The sequence below is a fragment of the Dioscorea cayenensis genome, chromosome 17 (genome assembly GCF_009730915.1).
Source record: "Dioscorea cayenensis subsp. rotundata cultivar TDr96_F1 chromosome 17, TDr96_F1_v2_PseudoChromosome.rev07_lg8_w22 25.fasta, whole genome shotgun sequence".
NCBI classification, from domain to species: domain Eukaryota; kingdom Viridiplantae; phylum Streptophyta; class Magnoliopsida; order Dioscoreales; family Dioscoreaceae; genus Dioscorea; species Dioscorea cayenensis.
This window is the reverse complement of record NC_052487.1, coordinates 6437821-6457251: the sequence shown is the minus strand read 5'-3', so window position 1 is coordinate 6457251 and position 19431 is coordinate 6437821. Positions and strand designations below refer to the sequence as shown.

The window sequence follows — 19431 nt, the reverse complement described above, 5'->3', positions numbered from 1 at the left end:
ATTTTGGATCACCAAGTGAAAACTCTTCGGAGAAGAACATACCTATGGTAAAAGTGCTTTGGAGAAATGATGTTGTAGAAGAGATAACTTGGGAACCAGAAGAAGTGATGAAGAGTAAAAATCCTCATTTATTTGAAACTATAGGTATGCAAAATTTCGAGACCGAAATTTATTTAAGGGGGGTAGGATGTGAGAGTTCGACTTTTTCTTTACTTTGCTCATGTTTTGTTCCTTGAGTTTAAATTTTGCATTTAAGTTACTTAAAATGTTTTCTTATCTTAGGACCTTATTTAAGGTTATTAAGAAGGTTAAAAATATGGGAGAAAGCCTTGAGAAGAGTTAAAAGAAAGCACAAAGCTTGCATGAGCTTGGTGTGCCTTCAATAGGGCTAATTAGGAGGGTTAATGGGTTGTAATAGTGCCAGTATATTGATCAATATATTGACCCGTTAATTGACCCATTAAATGACCTGTTAATTGTCCCGTGAGGCAGCCCCTAAAGCATCCAGAGAGTTCTCACAGCCTCCCTCATGCCCATAAGGCAACCCGTTAGGCTCCACAGTGTTTGGCCTATACAAAGGAGTTCTTGGAGCTTCTAGGCCCTTCCAAAGCTCCTTTTTCCTTCCTTCTTCCTCCTCCTCTAATTTTCTTCATTTCTTCTCTTCAAACCTCTCATCCTTTGTCCCCAAATAAAGAAAGAAGTGGAGATTTCATTTCTTTTCATGAAGAAGAGTTCGATTAAGGTGTAGAGACGATCATCGGTGAGTTGGGTTACCTTCTTCTTCCTCCTTTTCTCTCCTCCCTTCCTTGTTAAGTTTCTTTGGAATTATTGTGGGAAATCTTAGTTTTTGAAGTGGTTTAAAAATTAGAATCATTTTGAATTTGTAAAACCATGATTTGGTGAAGAAATGAGAGAGATCTTGCACCCCTAGGTTTCGGGGTTACTGTAGCACCGAACCAAGTTAATTTTCTTTTGTCTTTCTTATTATCTTTGAGGGTTGTAAGAGTTCCATACATGTTAGATCTTCTTGTTATAGTGCTGAATAAGCCTTAAGGGCAATTATTTTCCAATTTGTAAGGACTTTTTTCTTCATTTGATTTGATCTAGAATTGATGATGTTTGTTGTGTGTTTTGGGTTTCTTAATTTCTTCTAGGAGTAGAGGCAAGAAAAGGAAAAGAGTTGCTTGACAAGTGAACCAGGAGGGGTTTTAGCTCGCCAAGTTGTGAGTGGAATTTTATTAAATCATGGACTATATATCATGCATATTCTCATCTATATATATCTATATATTGGCCTTTGAGTGACAAGCTTTCTATCTATAAAACTCTTGAGATGTTTTTCATTGGATTTGGAAATCATGATGATTTATGATTTGATTTCCTTCATGATTTTTACTAAAGATCATAAATATATATATAGTTGTTGTGATTTGAAAAATATATGTTTTAGAAGATATGTTTGAATTGTGTATCCTTATGAAATATTGATGTTCATCCTATGATGACCAAAAGCTTTGGGTAAAACAAATTGATTCTTACCGTGATGATGGCATAATTGATTTGAGGTATATATATGTTTTCAATGAATATTCTTGTGTGATGTTCTTAATAAAAATGTTTTCATTAAATGGGTATGAACAAGTTGTTGACCTTTGGAGTGAGATTGGCATTTGTGAATACTTGTGATCTCTTGATGAGATTTATGCTTCTCTATTGATCTATATATTTAGCCTACGGGCAAGAATGCTATCTATTGCTCTCATTCATGATTTATGAACATAGTTATGGATAAAGACTCTTTTTATGTTGGGACAAATATTTGGATTTTATTATGCGAACACCCGTGGGGTCTTGAACATATCCATGGAAATGATGGGCTACGGCCTTCATGTTCTTGACGGGGTGGTTTTGATGGTGACAGGGGGAAACCCCAGTATTTACTGCAGTAAGAGTGTGGATGGTTTCCACGAGCCGACCTGTATAGAGGTGGCGTGGAATACCGTCAAACCGGTTATGCCATTTCAGGTGGGAGTGTAGAGCCCTGACTTTGATATAGTTGGGTTGTTCGGAGTCACCACACAAACTTCCTAGTGGCCAACGCCAAGATATGCGCATCTTGGTGGCTCCTGACCTAACCCGCTGCCACAGTTAGCAACGGAGGGTTTTCAAGGCTATTTATGATATATTTGTTTGTTTTTATCGATGATTTATACATTTTTGGACTATGAGTTAGTGAGCAAATGTATGGATTTGGATTTCTTACTCATATAGATTTCATGATGATTTAAATAGTTTTTATCAAACATTTTATTTTTGTAAATTTTATTTCTTACTTTATACTTGATATTCAAAGTATATTAAATACTTGAGGATTTGAAATAAATTTTTGATATGTTATTTTAATCTATAATGTATGAGATATAGTTCCATGTTTAGCCACTCACTAAGTAACCTAGTTACTCATTCCCTCTTCTTTTTTCTACTAGGTGATAGTAGAGCAGCGGGATAGATGCGTGAAGTGCTTGGCCGAGTAGTTTGTATTTTGTTAAGCTGCGTATGATTCTTAAACATTTTGGCTTGTATTTGATGCATCCACTAGGTTGTTACGAACCCTTATATGTATCTTCTTCTTAGATACTCTTATATATGTTGGTTAGATTCATGTTGGGCATGTGCAGTATACTCTCTATGTGGATGGTTGTTATCATTGTCACTATAAACACAATGTTATGATCATCTTTGTGTCATGACTTGTATTAAAGTGATGGGTATGTGTAGGAATAATTGTGTAGGTTGAATTGTTAAAATGTTTCTTGTTGTGATAGTGGTTATGTACAGGAAATAGGTTAGCCTTACGATGATCTAGGGTTGAGGTAATGTTGTACTTCCCCTGGGTTATCATGGCGGTATGTCACATATGGGACCCGCGGAACGGGGGTTGACAGAAGCTAAATGAACACGCACCCGAGGTCATAGAGGTTGAGGAGGGAGCAAGCAAAGAGAAGGAGGTGGAACGCCCACCTTTCAAGCCAAGAATCCCTTATCTCTCTAGATTGAAGAATAACCAAGGGGATGAACAGTACAAGAAGTTCTTGAGTTTGTTCAACCAACTCCACATCAATATTCCTTTTGTTGAGGCTTTGGCCCAAATACCTAAGTATGCAAAATTCTTGAAGGACTTGTTGACTAACAAGAGGAAGTTGGAGGAGAGTGCTTCCGTGATTTTAGAGGCTTCGTGCTCGGCGGTGTTGCAAAAGAACATGCTGAACAAGAAGAAAGACATGGGAAGCTTCATCATTCTGTGTAATATTGGCAATTTGGGTGAAGAAATGGCATTGGCGAACTCTGGGGCCAGTATCAACGTCATGCCATACACCTTCTTTCAGAGGCTAGGCTTGGGCGAGCCTAGGCCTACTCGGATGACTTTGCAATTGGCGGACCGAACGGTGAGACATCCGATTGGCATCATCGAAGATGTGCTTCTTAAGGTGGACTGATTGCTTCCCCGCAAGTGTACGGGATCGCTAAGTAATACCTCGCGTGAAGACACGAGGATCGTATTCCACGGGGCTAAGGATCTCCTATTACTCCTTCTCGAGCTATTATCTAGCCTAAGATCTCAAGTGATGGATTTTTACTCTACTAAATGTAATTAAAGCTAAAATGAGATTATGGCCAAATTAGAAAGAACAAGCAATGGGCAAGCAAGAAATACAATATAATGCAAAGGCCTATGGATGTTGATCCCCTTGAGGGGTTATCATGCAACATGGATGATGATTTAAAGATGCAAGGATAAAATGGACCATGAGATTCCAAGATTAGAACAACCCCAATTTCTCGGCGATTGAACCCTAATCCCATACGAACATAGATAGGAATTTCTCGCAAATCTACATCCCTACGATTGCATTAAGTATGAGGAAATCTCGCTTAGGAATAAACCTATTCTTCTTCGGATTAAACCTACATGGAGGGCTACCAAACACCCAATTTCTCGGTGTGATGATGCAAGTATCCCGTTCTAATCCATTCATGATCTAATACATGCGAGCAAGTCACATCTACATGCATCACTCATAAAAGAGCTACGGATTTCTCCTTAATGTAGCACTTAGCATGAAAACAATGGATTAGATCTCAAAATTACCCAAGCATAGAATTAACAAGTAATCATTCAAAATACATGATAAAACCCCCCAAGGTTCACCAACACCCGGTGGCCTTGGGGGTCTAGTGTGTCATCATCCCACAACAAGTAATATAATCAAGTAAAACACACAAGAAAAGCATGAGTGACACTCCCTAGATGAAATGGTGGAGGAGGAGGTAGAATGTATGCCGAATGATGCTTCCCTCGCCAAAGGAATGCCGAATGACGCTTCCTCTAGCCGCGGGTCTCCTTCCTTCAAATCGTGGTAGATCTCTCCTTTGAATGATGTTGCCTTCTAGCCTTGAGAGTCTTGGACCTTGGGCTTGGATGATCTTCTAGCTTCCTTGCCCTTCTTCTCCTCCCCTAGGTCGCCCAAAAACCTCTCAAGTGTCTCCCCAAAATCGGTCAAGAAAAGGTCTAGAAAAAGTCTAGTTGAAAAGTCCCCCTTTTCTGCCCTAAAAGTTGGTATTTATAACCCCCCCGAGGCATACGGGTCATATGGGGGTCGTATAGGGGTCATATAGCACCCAAAAACCCTAGATTTGTGATCCATACGGGGTGCATACGGCCCCCATACTGGGTAGTATGGAAATCTGGGCAGACACTCCAAAACCTTCCGCTGCTACAGTGCATACGGCCCCCATACTGGGTAGTATGGGGGTAGTATGAAATTCCTGTTTTCTTCTTTTTTTGCCCAAATGATATCTTCTTGTTCTCCATGGCTTCCTTATGCCCTACAAAGCAAATAGTAGACGATTAAGCATAAAACAGGCATCAAGCCTCACAAAATACATGCAAAGTGAATACGATAATTATATGAAAACACCTACATTTAGACACTTATCAAATATCCCCACACTTAAGCGTTACTTGTCCCCAAGCAAACAACTCATGAAAAACAAAGAGACTGAGAAGTGGCTAAATGCATTACCTCTGGCTCAAGCAAATATAAGATTCCAATAGCAATGGACAATGATACATAGATGTTGAGTCATAGTCAATAAGCATAATAAAAATATCCTGTCTCACCCCTTATACGTCTGTACCGTGTAAGTGAATCTTATATCTCATATGCCCTGATATGGTCTAGCCTAAGGACTTCAATCAGTACAGCTCTAGATGCTAATCACTCCACTTACAATGAATACTAAGTCTTAAACTACTAAGTGCTACTTCAATGGCTAAGTAAGATCCTTCTAAATCTATAGCTCGAAACTAAATCCACTTTCATCTCAAAACCTTTGGTAGGTACTCAAAAAGATCACTAGGTTTTATTTTCAGTTCATCATTTATTTCTTCCTTTTTTCATTTTCATTTTCAATTTCATTCATTTTTTTTTTTGAGTCCAACGTAGACTGCATCAACAACATTTTGAAATCTTTCTGGAGGATGCACATGCTGGTTAGGCACAAGAGCCACCCAACTACTCGATTACAGTCTACATAGACGCATTCATGCTTCAGTAGCAGAGGAATACTGACATAGACTCAATTTTTTTTCTATTTTTTTTTCATTCACCCTAGATCACATCTTTAGAGTACACTACATGCCATAAAACTAGGATTAGCTCAACAAGACTTAGAAGTTCTTAAGAGTCCACTGAATGATAGAACTTAGTTTTCTAAGACTAAGTACTCAAAGTAGTGTGTTACACATACAAGAGAGTTAGAGTAGTCACATTGGCTATTCCCAGGGCATCGATAAAATATTCAGTGCACATGACAATACTAGGAGTAAAACAGGATTCAATAAAGCATAGAAACAAATAACTCACATCAATCATTAGTCCAAGCTAAAAGAATCTTACAAGAATGAACAAAGCCATCATAGGTAACACTAGCATGTAACAATGGTCCTAATACATCAAATGCACCCATCCCCACACTTAGTGTTGTACATTGCCCTCAATGTACACTAATCATGAAAAATATGCAAAATGAAGCAATGCAAATAATAAAGGAGGGTGAAAACGAACTCCCCGGTTTAACTTGTGCTCGTCGTGAGGTAGGACTCGACAAAAGGTGTGGTGAGCAATACATGTCTCGTCCGACCTCCATTAAAACTAGGAAAGCTCACCAAATTCCCTCAATGCCCTGCGAGGCAAAAAGGCGACATCATCATTCCACAAAAATTTAAAAATACAAGCACAAGGGGAAAAACTAGAGAGTAGTCAACAAAAACACAAAGATGAAAATAAACTAAAGTTCAACAACACAAGTCGGTAGGGTAGAACCATGCCAACTTAACAAAACACAAAACAAAACAAGCAAAAGTAAACAATATTTGTTCAGGCTCCAACAAGCAGCTGCTCATCACAATCAGGTGCTGGTGGTGGCGGCACGGTGGTAGAAGGAGTGGCTACAATGTGCGAGGATAAACCACAATAGGAAGTGATGAAACGGTGAAGATTTGCCTCGAGCCGGCGTTGTCCCTCAATGATCTGGTAAAGCTGGCCACGAATCTCACTCTGCTCCTGACGCACAGCCCGAACCTAGCCCTCAAGTCCCCTCAGTCTCATGTCAAAGTCAGGTAAAGATGTAGCGCCGGGGGTCAGAGCAGGCACGCCCTCAGGGTCTAACTTTGTGTGCTCAGTCTGCTGTTGACTAGACTCACCAGTGGCCCGGTGGCGTGTGGGTCTGTCACGTGCGACCATCAAGCCTATCACCCGTATGTGGATTGGTCCAAGGGGTACTGTACCTCCTACAACGGTCATGCCTTGCGTCTGCTCAAGTAAACCCATGCCACGGATCAATCTAGTCTCATAGGGCCCAATAAATATAGCTCCCAATCGTGGATATGAGCCCTGGTGAAGAAATGCATCGGCGACAAGGTGGCCAAGGTGAGAAGGGCATCGCTCGAAGATGCCATACATCATATAAAGATCGGATTGAGTTACAACCCCCTTGCTATCGGTCCGGCCCCAAATGGATCGAGCAATCAAAGCATGAATGAATCTGTGGGCCGGGTCAATCATGCGCGAGGCCTTTCGTGTTTGATCATCACCCGCCAAGGTTGCCCAATAGTCACTTCGTCCCACTCCACTTGGGAAATCAAGCTTAAGACGCTTTCCGGGCATGGAGTTGATAAACTCATCATCATAAATCCCCAAGTACTTGGCAAAATCCAAGTGGTGCATAGTACTCTTCCGTCCAAAAGCTTGAAAACGGATGGTGAGAATTTTTCTATTCTGCACAGAATCTCCATCTTGTTGTGCCTCAAATGTGCTCAAAACCTCCAAGGTTAATTAACGAAAGGTTGGCTCGTTTATCGCAAAGAGTTTATCCCAACAATTGTTTGATAGTCATTCCCTTACTTGACTTGCAATCCCAAGGTTCTCCACAAGTCCCCAATCAAGGTAGCATAATGTTCCAAATGGTTTTGTTTTCAGTCGATCATATCTCTCTCGATGATAGGATAACTTGAAGACGGGCTCATCGGGTGTAGAGGACGGCCCAGAGGTCCTTGGGCGCTTGGGGACGAGCCGTTTTGTGTTAGGCATCCCTACAATGAAGATAAACTTTGTTCAAGCTCATAGGGGTACAAGATAAAGCAAACGAAAATGCTAGAGGTAGAGGAAACTCATGAAAAATCAAACTTTGAAGGCCATACGGCCGTATGGGGGCCTTATGGTCACTATTCATGCGGCAAGAGTCTCCCCTATATTCAAAGCATCGAAAATTTTTACATAAAATTGAAGGAAAATTCATCCATGACATTCACATCATCCAAAACCAAGCAAAAAGCTAAAGCAATCCCACACAAAATCTCCAAGAATGCCCAAGAAATGAGAAAAATAAAACTAGGGCATAGAAAAGGCATACCGATGAAATCTTGAGAAAACAAGCTTTAAACTCGGGGAAAATCACTAGATCGACGTCTCAAATGGATGAGGATAGGATTTAGGAAGAAAAATGAAGAGATTTGGTCAAGAATTGAGTGAGAATGAAGAGAGAAAATCGGTGGAGAAAGAGAGAAAAGAAGAGAATGGAAGAAGGAGAGAGAGAGGGATTAAATGGGGGGACCCGACCCCATACGGCCCCCATACGGCCCGAAAGATGGGGGGCCGATGAAACTAAATGGCCCTCTCGGCTGAGAGGGCATCCCGTAACAGATGGCCCCGTATAGGGGCCGTATGTGGGGCCGTCTGTGTCGTCTCAGACGGCCACCATACGACCCAGTAAGGTCGTATACCCATTAGAATCAATTAAAACTTCGAAAATCTGCCCCCAAATGATGAAAAAATGATATAGCAAGCTCAAAGACTCCTCCGAAAATGAGTGAATTGAATAAAACGACGATCTAGTGCATGAATTAACACCTAAATATGAGTTTCTCAAGAAGCCACAGGGGCGTGCAGCTGCCCCTGTGGGTCGGGCGCATGGGCGTGGATATTTTCCGCACGCCCGTGTGTTTGTGTTCAGAGAGATTGAGTGTTATACCGAGAGCGTACAAGGGCGTGCGTCTGGCCTGTGGCTCTCCCATGTGGAGCCGCACGGGCGTTGGTAATTTCCGCACACCCGTGAGGATGTACAGAACGCCAAGAGGCGCGAGTTCTTTTTTAAGATTGGCCGTTTCTCTTCTTTCTCATACAACTGTTTCCTGACCTTGTATTGCCGATTTGGAAGGTTTTTGCGTGGTTTTCCGGCCGATTCAAGTTTTCTCATCCCAACTCATCGGTAAGCCCTATTTTTTGTTTTCTTCGTCAATTCTTGATTTTAAGTGATGAAACTAGTTAATAATGCTTCGTTTCTATAATTAGAATGATTAAGCATGTTTAGAGTGAAGTTAAAAGTAATTTAACGGTGTACTTTTGGATGTTTGAGGTGCGGCCGTGCATTTTTCACGCCCCGTGGATCCCCATGGGCGTGCAGAAATTCCACACGACCGTGTGGATTTCTACAGCATTGCTTAATTGACATGTTTGATCAATTTTCTTTCAAATTTTGGAGATTATGGCACCCAGGTTAAAGAAGCAAGATGATAAACGGCCACGAGAGTTGTCTCCTGAGTCCGAGGGTATGAGATTCACTATCCCTGAGCACCAGGCTTAGTTTGAGCGGTTGTCGAGACTTCGGTTAGGATAGACTCGATCCTTTGGCACGAGCATACTGAAAGATTTACAGCAGGGGGATGAGTTCACAGATGAGGTCGAGGATCTCGTGTCAGTGGGTGGTTGGAGGCAGTTATTATCGATTAAGGAGCCAGCCATTCATGAGCTCACACTTGAGGTACTATCGTCGTTCGAGTTTAATAGATCTTACAAGAGATTCGATAGTCTTGACGTCATTCAGTTCCGAGCACTTAGACATCACCATAGCCTGAGTATCACTCATTTCTCAATTCGGCTTGGCTTGTACGAGGAGCCATTTACAGACACTGAGGAGTATTCTCAGTTATCGACAGATTATCCTAGAGCTTTGACCCCGCAGAGAGCATACAAAGTGTTATGTAGTCAGGGCCAGTATGAGCCGGGGGTGTCCAAGGCCATGTACCTTTCGCGACCTACGTACCGATATTTATACACCATTATAAGCAGGTCGGTGAATGGTCGTGGTGATAGCACTGCCGTTCTGAGCCGGCAGGAGCTCCTGTACTTGTATTCAATGATGCAGCGCATACCGATCCATCTAGGGCACATCATTGCAGAGTATATTTGACATCAAGGGCAGTATGCCAGATGGGAGTGATCTTCTCGGGCGCCTACATTACGAGATTAGTTCTGGGCATGGGTCTCTTGGACGCGATTCGTGGGGCCAAGAAGATGAGTACACCTGCTCCCCTGAGCCTTGAGATGATGAGATTAGTGGGCATGGTCCGCAGAGTTCGAACGGGAGTTTATGCCTTGGTGCTACCAGCTCCAGAGATAGCTGAGGATGAGAGTAATGATACTGAGGCTTCTCAGCCTACCCCTGAGTCTCAGCCGACATCGATGGAGACCGAGGCACCTCCAGTGGCAGAGGACCCACCCCCAGTTCGCATGTTTTCACCATGTCGAGCCCATGATCGCTTTGAGAGGCTCAAGAGTGCTATGGGGGTGATACGGTCAGAGGTAGCTGAGGTCCGAGTAGAGATTGCTGAGATTAGGGCTGCGCAGGCCACACATTATACAGAGTTTATGGCATGTTTTGACACTTTTGTCATGCAGCCGAGGACACCCTCGGCCCCTCCAGCATCACCATCACCACCACCACCCACACCTTTTGAGTATCCAGCAACAGCAGTGAAGCGGAGACAAGACGACACCGACACTTGACTTTCTTTTCATGTCTTTTACTTCCGCATTTTATTTTGGACTTGAAGTCTCAGAAAGGACTATCCTTTTGAGTTTATTTTCATTTTGTGTCTCGAGTTGTATTCATTGCTTTATCTTTTATATACTCAAGTTGTTTTTTTGTTTTTATTGAGCTTCACTGAACCCCCTCGTGTATGCATGCAGATGGTCTTGTCATCATAGGAATTGAGACTTTGTCATGGGCACGGCCAAGGTGCTTTAGCACTTGGCCGTGTGAGCTTCACAACCCGTTGGAACAACACTCCCAAGAACTTAGCTCCATCAAATGCAACACTAGGAGTCAGGGGAGTATTGTTTTGATTGCTTCTCCCAAATTTGAATTTCATTGATATACATTATGAGTGAGCTTGCATGTGTACATTGGGGATAATGTACAAATTAAGTGTGGGGGGAAGTTTCATAGTGCACACATCTCTTTTATACTAGTTTTGATTGATATACATGCTCACATAGCCCATGGCGGTTCACCTTAGTTGCAATGATTGTATTCTTGAGTTTATGAGAATTTTTAACATTGAATGTTTTTAGTCTCTAGTTTTTGGTTGAATTTCTAGGAATTTTTGCTCGATTGATACTTGTTGTACTGCTCACTCTTTAAACTCTTTTGGAAACTCATGTTCGATGTTAAAGGGACTAGTTATAGTTGTTTTTTTTGTTAATTCTCAAAACAAAATGAAAAGAAGGAACAAAATAGTTTTATTGTTTATTTGCGCTTGTTGGGTGGAAAGAGCTACCACCTACGAAGTATAAAGCTACTCTCATAAGTCGGATACTAGTTATGCCCTAATGAGAGAAAGAGCTATCTCATAGGATGAGTGAAAGCTACCACTCCGGTAGAAAGAGCTACCACCTCGAAAGTGTGAAAGCCATCTTAGCAGCCGCTTTGGAAAGGGCTACCTTAGAGGATGTGTGAAGCTACTACCACCTTTAAGATTTTTGTTACTCTTTGTAGATAAATAAGTCCCTTGTGCTTAGAACTTTGAGGAGTATACCTTGGGTTGTTTTGAGTGAGTTCACACACTTACACGATTTCAGGTTTGTTGTCCTTTTTGATTCAAGTTTTTTAGCTAGAGCATTGATTTTTCGTATTTAGTTTTGAAATTTTCCTTGCTTTTAGAATCCTCTCTTTGTATACTTTAGTGAACCTAAGGCCAAGAACTTCCAATATTTCCTTCATCTATGCATATAATGTTTTAATTTTTGCTTGAGGACAAGCAAAAGCTTAAGTGTGGGGGAGTTTGATAAGTGCTTGTGCGATAAGAATGTGAAGCAATCTTTCCTTATGTTGAGTATTACTTTTCTCGGGTTTTAACGCTAATATGTGTGTATTTATGTTACTTTGATGTATGTAGGGTTGTGGAGCCGAATATTAGAGAAAAAAGCCAATGTGGATCGTAAATGCACCATTTAGAGGAAATCTTGCGAAGGTCAAATGCAAAGACATAAGTGGGGTTAGAGATGCGGGAATACATGCCAACCTCCTCGTATCCAAGTTAGCACAACGATTTAGAGAGGCACAAGGGCAGTCACATTCAAGCATTCCGACTTGTGCATTTTTAATAAGATCTACACCAACTTGTCCGTTATTGAAGAAGCAAAGCGATCTAAGATACAAATGTGTGCCCGTTTACGTTACCACGATGAAAGCATGGATTCAGGAGTATTTCGGACCGGTACTGAAGTAGGTATTGTAGAAAAAATGTAGCGAAATTACTGTAGCAGGCACTGTTCAAAGTCGGACGATGAAATAGTGAAACAGAGAATGCACACGGGCGTGTGGAAATTCCACACGCCCGTTCGGAAAATCCACAAGGGCGCCCACAGGGGCGTGAGGATTCCATATTCCAACCCTTTAAAAGCCGATTTCAGCATTCTTTTCTCCATCATTTCCAAAATTTGAGAGAGGGCTTTGGCTAGGGTTTTGAAAGGTATTGGCTAGGGATTTGGAGAAGTTCTACGGCTCCGACATCGCGCTCTGTTTGGAAGAAGGTTAGTGGGTGAGTTTTCGTCGGCATCGATCCGGCGAGGTGTATCCTAGGCCGGACAAAGCGACCTTTGCGACGAGTAGAGGACTCTCCACAAGACCATCACCACGATTATCGAGGGGGTTTTCTATGGATTCTATGCTTTTACATTCGATTTCATTGATTGTATCTAGCTCCATGTAGAGCTAAACCCCCTAGTGGGTACTTTAGGTATTTGTGAACCCTAGGATGTATTCGTTTTATCAAATCTCTTTATTATGCTTTCAATTAATTGATGTTTATTGTGAGTTCCAATCTTGAATGCTTGATTGTATGAATACTCCCCTAGAGTGACACTAGGGTTGAGAGTTCTTGTTGGTAACCCTTGTGAGTGAGTGACACACCACGAGAGTTAGACAAAGCTAGGTTTGAGAGGGTTGAGAGGGTGAGTCGAGAGGTAGCGGACCGTCCCCTTTCCCTTCTGGTGTGATTTATTCTAATTCCATTTCCTTGAGTTCTTTGCGGTCATACTAGAGTGAATGGGCTAAGGGATGAACTTTCGCTGGGGCTTAGTTGCGGGTGCAACAGAGTGAAGCGTAGAAGTGATCTTAGCATCTAGGGTTTAATTGTGGCTAGGGACCTTCCACCTGGACCAAAGGGTTAGGTCTACATATAGGAAGAGGATTTATCACTTGGAATCCCTAGAACTCATTGCAATTCTATACGAGTGTGAGGATGAGAGGTTATTCAATTTCTCCTCTAGGACATGTATAGAGTTAGGCATGGTTGACCTTAGATTTGGGACCATGTATTAAAAGATCTCCACAACTCACTATTGCATTAGTTAGGAAGCATAATAGAGGGTTCTTGCACTTGAAATGATTATCCTAGGTAGACGTAACCCTTTAGTCCAGGTGGAAGGTGCCTAGCCACAATTAAGCCCTAGATGCTAAGATCACTTCTACGCTTCACTCAGTTGCACCCGCAACTAAACCCCAGCGAAAGTTCATCCCTTAGCCCATTCACTCTACTATGACTGCAAAGAACTCAAGGAAATGGAGGTAGAATAAATCACACCGGAGGGGAAAGGGGACGCTCCGCTACCTCTCGACTCACCCTCTCAACCCTCTCCAACCTAGCTTTGTGTAACTCTCGTGGTTTGTCACTTACTCACAAGGTTACCAACAAGAACTCTCAAACCCTAGTGTCACTCTAGGGGAGTATTCATACAATCAAGCATTCAAGATTTGAACTCACAATAAGCATCAATTAATTGAATGCATAATAAAGAGATTCAATAAAACGAATACATCCTAGGGTTCACAAATACCCAAGTACCCACTAGAGGGTTTAGCGCTCCATGGAGCTAAGTACAATCAATGAAATTGAATGTAAAAGCAATAAATCTATAGAAAACCACCTTGATAGTCGTGGCGATGGTCTTGTGGAGATCCTCTACTCGTCGCAAGGGTCCCTTTGTCCGGCCTATGATACACCTCGCCAGATCGATGCCGATAAAAGCTCTCCCAATAACCTTTTTACAAACGGCGCGTGATGTTGGAGCCGTAAAACCTCTCTAAATCAATAGCCAATACCCCTCAAAACTCTAGCTTAAGCCCTCTCTCAAGTTTGGGAAAAGATGGAGAAAAGAATGTTGAAATCGGGGCTTAAATCAGCTTTTAAAGGGCTGGAATTGGGAATCCACAAGCCCCTGTGGATTTTTCGCATGGGCGTGTGGATTCTCTGTTTTCCAGTTTTCACGCTACAGTATTTGCTACAGTACCTGCTATAGTACCGGCATGAAATACTCCCGAATACATGCTTTCATCGAGGTAACGCATACGAGCACACGTTTACGTCGTGGGTCGCTTTGCTTCTTCAATAACGGACATGTTGGTGGAGATCTTGTCCTATATGCACAAGTCGGAATGCCTGAATGTGACTGCTTTTGTGCTCCTCCAAATGGTTGTACTAACTCGAATACGAGGAGGTTGGCACACATTCCTGCATCTCCAACCCGACCTATGTCTCCGCGTTTGAACCTTCTCAAGATTTCCTCCAAATTGGTGCATTACAATCCACATTGGCTTCTTTCTCTTATAATCGGCCTCACAACCCTACCTGCATTAAAGTAACATAAATACACACATATTAGTGTAAAAACCCGAGAAAAGTAATGCTCAACATAAGGAAAGAACGCTTCGCATTCTTAGCAAAAATTCAAACTCCCCCATACTTAAGCTTTTGCTTGTCCTCAAGCAAAAATTAAAACATTGTGTGCGTAGATGAAGGAAAAATTGGAAGTGCTTGGCCTTAGGTTCATGAAAGTATACAAAGAGAGCATTCTACAAGTAAGAGAAATTTCAACATTAAATACGAAAAATGGATGCTCTAGCTAAAAACTCGAATAAAGAAGGACAACAAACCCGAAATCGTGTAAGTGTGTGAACTCACTCAAAACAACCCAAAGTATACTCCTCAAAGATCTAAGTACAAGAGACTTATTTATCTACAAAAAGTAAGAAACATTTTAAAAATGGTAGTAGCTTCACATATCCTTTAAGGTAGCCCTTTCCAAAGCGGCCGCTAAGGTGGCTTTCACACTTTCGAAGTGGTAGCTCTTTCTACCGGAGTGGTAGCTTTCACTCATCCTATGAGATAGCTCTTTCTCTCATTAGAGTATAACTAGTATCCGACTTATGAGAGTAGCTTCATACTTCATAGGTGGTAGCTCTTTCCACCCAACAAGCGCAAGTAAACAACAAAACTATTTTGTTCCTTCTTTTTATTTTTCCAATGTTTTTTTTTCAGAATTAACACAAGAGACAACTATAACTAGTCCCTTTAACATCGAACATGAGTTTCCAAAGAGTTTAAAGAGTGAGTAGTGCAACAAGTGTCAATCGGGCAAAAATTCCTAGAAATTCAAGCAAAAACTAGAGCATGAAGACATTCAATGTTAAAAATTCTCCTAAACTCAAGAATATAATCAATGCAACTAAGATGAACAACCATTGGCTATGTGAGTATGTATATCAATCAAAACCAATAGAAAAGATGTATGCACTATGAAAGAAGCAATCAAAACGATACTCCCCTTACTCCTAGTGTTGCATTTGATGGAGCTAAATCCTTGGTAGTGATGTTCCAACGGGTTGTGAAGCTCACACGGCCAAGTGCCAAAGCATCTTTGTTGTGCCCATGACAAAGTCTCAATTCTCATGATGACAAGACCATCTGCATGCACACACGAGGGGGTTCAGTAAAGCTCAATGAAAACAAAAACAACTCGAGTATATAAAAGATAAAGCAATGAATACAACTCAAGACACAAACTAAAAATAAACTCAAAAGGAAAGTCCTTTCTGAGAGTACAAGTCCAAAATGAAAATGCAAAAAGAAAAGAAATACAGAAAAATAAAGTCAAGTGTCGGTGTCGTCCTCGGGCTACGCTGCTGCTGCGGGTGCTAGGTCAAAGGGTGCTGGTGGAGGTGGTGATGGAGATGCTGGAGGAGCTGAGGGTCTGCCTTTCAATAGTTGTCATAAGAAATCGAAACGGGCCATCATATCCGTATATTGTGCTGACTGTATCGCCCGTATCTCGATGATCTTAGACCGTAATATAGTCATGGTGCTCTCGAGCCTCTCAATACGATCATAGGATCCTGAAAGAGTACCTAGTTGCCCTAAGGCCTCGGTTGTCACCGGTGCGGAGTCTCCCGCCTCGGATGTCACCAGTATGTAAACTCTGAGACCATATCTACGCACTACTCCCATCATCTTGAGAGTATCGAGTCTGAGAGGAGAAAGAATAACTGTCTTTTCGGTGTCCCGAATGGCGTCCCCAAGGCCCATCCCCAGAATAAGTCGAGTAATGTAGGGACCAGCAAATAATACTCCCACTCTCCCATTCTGGCTCTGATATCGCAAATAGTCAGCCACAATGTACCCCAAGTGAATTGGCACGGTATGGACCATGGAATATAAATAAAGTAACCCCTGCCGACTCAAAACACAAGTGTTGTCTCCTTGGCCATCTATAGATCTGCTCAAAACGGCGAATAAGTACCTGTAGCTCAGTCGGGACAAACATGAGGCCTTGGACACTCCCGGTTCATACTGCCCCTGTCCGCAGAAGGCCTGGTAAGCCTACTATGTGGTCAAAGTGCCAGGGAAATCTATTGGTAAGTATCTGTAGTCCTCGGTATCTATGTAGGCCTCATCATACAAGCCCATGCGCACTGAAAACTCAGTAAAACTCATGGTGAACTGACGTCCGAATGCTCTGAACAGAATGACATCAATGATGTAAAACCTCCCATATGGCTGCTGGAACTCAAAGGACGCCAGGACCTCCAGTGTCAGTGGCCGCAAAACTGGTACTCGTATCGAAAGTAATCTCCTCCAGCTTCCCACGGCCATCAGTGCATCAATCTCACTAACTAACTCGTCACTTGGCTGGACCTCACTGAATGCGCTCAGGTCCACAAATCTTGACTGCCAAATCCTGAGCCTTGATAGCCACTCAAATCGAGCCTGATGCTCGGGATTTGAGAATCCGATATGTACTAACTCAGGTGAGGCCTCTCTACGACGCTTACCCTCTTGCATCTTCGAGCGCGGTGCCATACCTGCGATAAAAGATGAAGAAACGGTCAAAGAAGCTTAGAAACAACATACTACAGAATTCTACACGGCCTATGGAAATTACCCACTCCCGTGTGGATCTGCAAAGCGTGAAAACCTCACGGTTGTGCACCAATTCTCCAAAAATTCAACTTAAAAACGCACCTAAACGCTTTCTAAACATGCTAAAAACATTATAACATGAAAATTGGCACAACTCAGGCCCTTCAATCCAATAAAATTCCAGAATTTGTGAAGAAAAAGAGGATAAAAAGGTTACCGATGAAAAAGATGTGAATACTTTGAAAATCGGCATGATAAGTGAAGAAAAATCCTCCAAAATAGTGGTGAGAGGCCGGGAAAATGATCAGGGGTGGTTTTCAGGTGATTGGAGATGAAGAAGAAGAAGATCCGCAAAGATTTTAAAGAAAAACTCGCGTCTCTTGGAATTCGGTGCATCCACATGGGCGTACGGAAATTACCCACGGCAGTGCTCCTACACGGGAGAGCTTCACATTGGCAAGCGCACGCCCCTGTGCACTCTCGGGAAAACACCCACTGTCTCTGATTACTCTCACACGGGCGTGCGGAAAATACCCACGAATGTGCGCCCGACCCACAGGGGCAGCTACACGCCCTAGTGGCATCTCTGGACATCCGAGAAAATTTTGGTAAGTGTTCCGCACGCCCGTGCGGAATTTCCGCATGAGCGTGGACATTCACAGGTCCAACTTGCAGGGGCAGCCACACGCCCCTGTGTCTTCTCGGGATGGAGAGAGCTCCTCTGCAGAGTTTCGAACAGGCGTGCAAAAATTACCAACGCCCGTTCGATTTGCATAAGGTCGTCAACAGGGGCGAGTTCACGCCCCTATGTGCTTTCGGGATAATCTGCCAAGTCTCTGCAGGAATTCACATGCCGTGCGGAAATTACAAACGGGCGTGCGTTCGTCACAAAGTCATTCATAGGGGCAAGTCCACGCACCTGTGCCATCTCTGGATGAGCTCATAATGTAAATCCACGGGCGTACGGAAATTCCACAAGCCCGCGCGTTTTCTCTGGATACCTTAGAAAAACCTGCAGGCTCTGCAAAAAATTTCTGAACATGTTTACACACTCAGAGCCTGCCCTAATATGCAATTTATACCAGTGAAAAAAAAACATGAAATATAGCTCAAACGACCCAACTTCTCCAAATCCACATAAAAACACACGATGAAATCATAGCACAAATATCTAAAACTCAAGACACCAACACTCAATAATTTATTCATGCAAACAAACTAAACTAAGACTAAGAAAACCGCAAACACTTGGGTTGCCTCCCAAGAAGTGTTTGTTTAACGTCACTAAGCTTGGCGTACCTTGTCTTACCTCACGGGGGTTCATAGATGAAGGTTGCTCTCTTACCCGTGGCTTGGAAGCATGATGAGCACAATTTCTTAAGGGTAGAGGGTAAATTATCGAGCTTTGGACCACCTAGCAATTGTTCAACCACCTTGTTCGGTTCACGCACGTCTCCAACAGCCTTGGGGCGTTTCCGGTGGCGTCTCCTAGACCTCTTCAACTTCTGGAGCACCTTCTTCAAGATCCCCGGAGTAGATGGTACTTCTTCCATCGAACCAAGCATCATAAACTCTTCGTTGCCAAAGAAAAAGAAGGAACATAATCAATGTTGAAGAAAATTTGGAATGAAGTTTGTGGAAGAAAAAGGAAAGGTGTCAATCCTAATCATCCAACACCTCAAGGATGGAAGGTACATTTCTCATCCCTCCTCACTCATGAAAAGTGTAAAATTCATTCATTGTTGTAATTAAATTTACTAGGAAGAATCAATCCTCCAAAGATGAATGCGGGTAACTTCAAGCTTTTTGAACCCCCGTGAGGTAAGTAAGAAAGGTACGTTAGGCTCGCGACATTAAACAAGCATTTCTTGGGAGGCAACCTAAGCATTCGGGGGTTTAATTTTCTTTTTTTGTATTCTAGGGTTTAGTTTTATCATTCTTGAAGTCATTTTTTTTGTGTGTTATTTATGTGAATAAGTCCACGCACACATGCCTTGTGCATTTTTCTTGTCGTCTTTCTTGTGGCATAATCACTTTTCTTTGTGAGAAATATTCTTGGTATTATTTCATGCATTCAATCAAAGTCTTAAGATTTACATTTGGCCTTGGAGGTTTATCCTTTCTTGGCTTCATTTGATCATTTGGAGGTTGATTACTGATCTTAGAAACCCATTCTAAGCCATGCAGCCTCAATGTGCCCTAGATTGTGCCCATCTGAAACCATCTAGAGAAGTTTAAATACTTCATACGGCCTCTATGCAGGATGCATTAAGGCCATCTATGACAATCAAGAAAGAATACACTAGGACATATGGCCTCCATGTGGGCCGCAT

At 42.3% G+C, this 19431-nt stretch overlaps 1 long non-coding RNA gene across 1 annotated transcript; it reads left to right on the top strand.

The window, feature by feature from the left end:
- The first annotated feature begins 639 nt into the window (after positions 1-639).
- LOC120280105 lies at positions 640-2662 on the top strand. Its single transcript, XR_005542246.1, has 3 exons — positions 640-760; positions 1155-1223; positions 2487-2662. It is a non-coding gene; the product is annotated as an uncharacterized LOC120280105 (long non-coding RNA).
- Positions 2663-19431: the final 16769 nt, after the last annotated feature.